The sequence below is a fragment of the Salvelinus sp. IW2-2015 genome, linkage group LG25 (assembly GCF_002910315.2).
Source record: "Salvelinus sp. IW2-2015 linkage group LG25, ASM291031v2, whole genome shotgun sequence".
NCBI classification, from domain to species: Eukaryota; Metazoa; Chordata; class Actinopteri; order Salmoniformes; family Salmonidae; genus Salvelinus; species Salvelinus sp. IW2-2015.
The window spans coordinates 24989845-24994240 of record NC_036865.1 but is presented as its reverse complement, the minus strand read 5'-3'; positions in this window follow the sequence as shown (position 1 = coordinate 24994240).

Sequence of the window (4396 nt, the reverse complement as noted above, 5' to 3'; positions counted from 1 at the left end):
TGATCTAGCCATCCTGATACGACGTACGATGACAAGACAAACTAGCACGTCTTACATCAAAACAATGACATTACACTGCATTTCTTATTTCAATGGGTCAGTGTATAACGTTCAATGAAACATCCCAGTCGTTCGAAACTGGCTGTCAAACCTAAACACTGACAGGATTGTGATGGGTAGGGGACAGAGAGATAGAAGGGCAGCTAATGTAGACAAAGAGGCCTTACAAACCAGTCTATGACTTTAAAATGCATAGTGCGGTGTATGTTACCATCACAAGATGGTTCAAATGATGAATTATTAACCATCAATTATTAGTCTGGATACTAAATTATTGATCCAGTCATTTTTAATTCCATTATTATAACAACCTTGGCAGAATAGCAACAATAAAGGTACACTAACCAACAAGAAACAACTACCGTAGTATGTCTGGCTACTCAGAACCCTGGTCATATGAAATGACTGATTCACCATTTAAATCTGTTGCAGGGCTTGAATAGAGATAATAATGCTGTAAGTCAAGCCTCTCGTCAGGCCTGGCCAGGAGAGACGTGTGTGTGTTGTGTGTGTGTGTGGTGTGTGTGTGTGGTGTGTGTGTGTGTGTGTGTGTGTGTGTGTGTGTAGTGTGTGTGTGTGTGTGTGTGTGTGTGTGTGTGTGTGTGTTGTGCACTAGAGCACTACAGAGCTCAGTGACTGTTCAAAACCTCTTAAATCCATTATGAAATTTTTTCCCACGAATCTCGCTTAACTTCAAATAAAACAATCTCGAGCTCACTGATACTCTTAAATCTGCTTCCATGAAAATAAAGAGTCTGTTTTCTGGTGAAAAAATGCCCTGGACTGGTTGGTGTGTTTTATTTGGCATTGCAACAGGCGACTTTCTGGTTGGTACAAATCCTTTTCCTCTCTATAATCCACTAATGTTTGCCTTTGTACTCCCACCGGTCACTTAACATTTCTGCTGCACATAGGAATGTACACACACACAGCAGCGCAGGTACACACACACACTCCATAAATGGTAGAGTGACATAGGCAGTCGTGTGTGTGTGTGTGCGTGCGTGCGTGCGTGCGTGCGTTCGTGCGTGGCGTGCGTGGCCTGCGACTGCCTACGTCACTTGACGCATGTTGGAAGTCAACAACAAAACCTTAGTATGCTCCTTACTAACCCACAGGCCTTGGAGGCTCCAGCTCCAGACAGAGCACTGTGGCTGGGACATGTTTGTTCTCTGTCATTGGTCTTCCCTTGTCTGCTGGTGGAGCATTAGGTCTGCCCCAGGCAGAAAATGGCTCTGCCTTGCAGTATAGTCGCAGTACTGTGGGGGGTGGGCATCCATCCCTGGTGTCTGGCTCAGTTAACAACTGACGTAGTAGTGGTTTTGGTGAGTGTGGGTAGGGGAAACCTTGGGTTGATGAGACCGTCCCATAGGGTTGAGGCTGCCTCTGGGTTGAGGCTGCTGGATGGGTTGCAGGAGTGGTGTTTTCCATTTCATACTAAACAAGACAAAGATACTACAGACACATCCTTCTTTCTATCTATGTCCTGTCCAATGGCCTTTCAAGGCCTCAGCCAGACATGAGGAAAGAGAGGAGGAAGGGGAGGAGAAGACATCAGGAGAGGGGAGAGAACATAGAGAGGGAAAGAGACAAGAAGGGAAGAGAGACATAGGGGAGGAGAGACATAGAGGGAGAGAGAGAGAGAGGGGGAGAGACAGAGAGAGAGAGAGAGACAGGAGAGAGTACAGGGAGAGACAGGGAGAGGGGGAGAGCCATAGAGAGCGGGATAGAGAGCATAGGGGGGGAGCGAGAGAAAAGAATAGAGGGAGCGAGAGAAAGACATAGAGAGTGAGAGAGACATAGAGAGGGAAGAGCAGCATAGAGGTCAGAGGGAGAGAGACGTTAGAGGGAGAGAGACAATGATGTAGAGGGAGAGAGACAAGGTCGGAGAGGGGAGAGAGACAAAGGGGTAGAGGAAGAGACAAGAGAGGGAGAGAGACATAGAGAGGAGAGAGACACAGAGAGGAGAAGAGAACAGGGAGAGAGAAACAGAGGGAGAGAGACAGGGAGAGGAGGAGACAACAGAGAGAGGGAGAGAACAAAGAGAGGGGGAAGAACATAGAGAGAGAGAGGAAAGCAGAGAGACTTAGAGAAGAAAGGGTGAGAGAGAGAGAGAGAGAGAGAGAGAGAGAGAGAGGAGGAGAAGAGAAGACGAGGAGAGAGAGAGAGAGAGAGAGAGAGAGTAGAGAGAAGAGAGGGAGAGAGAGGAAGGCAGAGAGACATAGAGAGAGAGAGGAAGGCAGAGAGACCATAGAGATGGAGATAGGAAAGCAGAGAGACCATAAAGAGAGCGCAGGTAGAGGAGCCGAGAGAGAGAGACCAGGAGAGACGAGGACGCAAAGCATATAGGAAAAGAAGTCAGTTGACCAGGGAATGACAGTGCCTACGACGTGACATGACAATGAAGTCAGTGAACTTCTGATAATGTGATAAATGTTTACTGTTAATTTGTATTGTTTATTTTACCACTTTTGTATATATCTACCTCACTTGCTTTAGCAATGTTACTACTGTTTCCCATATGCCAATAAAGCCCCTTGAATTGAAGTGAATGAATTGCAATTGACAGAGAGAGGAAGGCAGAGACAGAGAGAGAGAGGAAGAACAGAAGAGACATAGAGAGAGGAAGACAGGGATACATAGAGAGAGAGAGGAAGACAGGAGACATAGAGAGAGAGGAAGACAGGAGACAGAAGAGAGAGAGGAAGACAGGGAGCATAGAGAGAGAGAGGAAGGCAAGGAGACATAGAGAGAGAGGGAAGACAGGGATATAAGAGAGAGAGGAAGGCAGGGAGACATAGAGGAGAGAGGAAGACAGGGATACATAGAGAAGAGGGAAGACAGGGAAGACATAGAGAGAGAGGAAGACAGGAGACTAGAGAGAGAGGAAAGACAGGAGACATAGAGAGAGAGAGGAAGGCAGGGAAGAACAGAGAGAGAGAGAGGGAATGCAGGAGACATAGAGCAGAGAGAGGAAGGCAGGGAGACATAGAGAGAAGAGGAGGAAGGGCAGGGAGAACAGAGAGAGAGGGAAGGCAGGAGACATAGAGAGGAAGACAGAGAGACATAGAGAAGAAGAGGGGAAGACAGGAGAGACATATAGAGAGACCGAAAGGAGGGGAAGCAGAGAGAGGAAGAAACCAGGGAGACATAAGAGGCGAGAGGGGCAGAGACGGACGACATAGAGAAAGAGAGAGAGCAGGAAGACATAGAGGAGAAGAGGAAATGAGGGAGACATAGAGAGGAGAGAGAAGAGAGAAGCAGGGAGGAAGTAAGGAAGGTAACAGGAGATGAGAGAGGAAACGAGAGAATAGAGGAGGAGACAGCTCACTAGGGGAGGAGAGAGAGACGGGATTAAGAGCAGAGGAGAGAATAGCGAGAGGAAGGAGGGATCAAGAGAGAAAAGCAGGGAGATAGAAAGAGAGGCGAGACAGAAAGACGAGAGCATATAGAGGAGGGAAGGCAGAGACATGAGAGGAAGGAAGCAGGGAGACTAGAAGAGAGAGGGAAGATACAGAAAGAGCGAGGAGAGAGAAGGCAGGGATTACATAGAGAGAGAGGAAGGCAAGACAGGCGGAGGACACGAGAGAAAACCGGGAAAGCAGCAGAGGAACAGAGAGAGACAGAAATAAGAGAAGAGCGAGGGAAGGCAGGGAGAACCAAATTAAGACGCAAAAAGGAACCAGAACATACGGAAAGAAGAAACGGACAGAGAGCCGACCAGGAGGCGACATAGCACATAGCAGAGAGACGAAGAAGGCATTAGAGAGACAAGAAAGAGCGCGAGGACTGAGAAGAGAGGAAGACGAGCCGAGGATACACTACGAGAGGAAGAGAGGAACCGACAGGCGCAGAATAGGCACGAGAGAAGACAGGGAGCTAGCGAGGAGACAGGGGAGACAAGAGGACGGACAGGGACTGACAGAGAAGAGAGAAGGAAGGCAGGTAGACCATAGAGAGAGAGAGAAAGGCAGGGAGACATAAGAGAGAGAAGAGGAAGGCAGGGAGACCGAGATTGAGCAGAAGGGGGCAGGCAAGACATACACGAGTCAGACAATATACACGGTAGAGAGAATGAGGAAACAGAGAGAACTATATGAGAGAGGAAGGCGAGAGAGGAAGACAGGGAGAACATAGAGAGAGAGAGGAAGACAGAAAGAAGCGAGAGGAGGGAAGGGCAGGAAGAGACGGAGAGAGGAAGACAGGGAGAATGAGAGAGAGAGAGGAAAGACAGGGAGACTAGAGGGAGGAAAGACAGGGAACACAGAGAGGACGAACAGGGAGAACAATAGAGAAAGAAGAGGAGAGGAGCCGTGGGAGACACATAAGAGAGAGA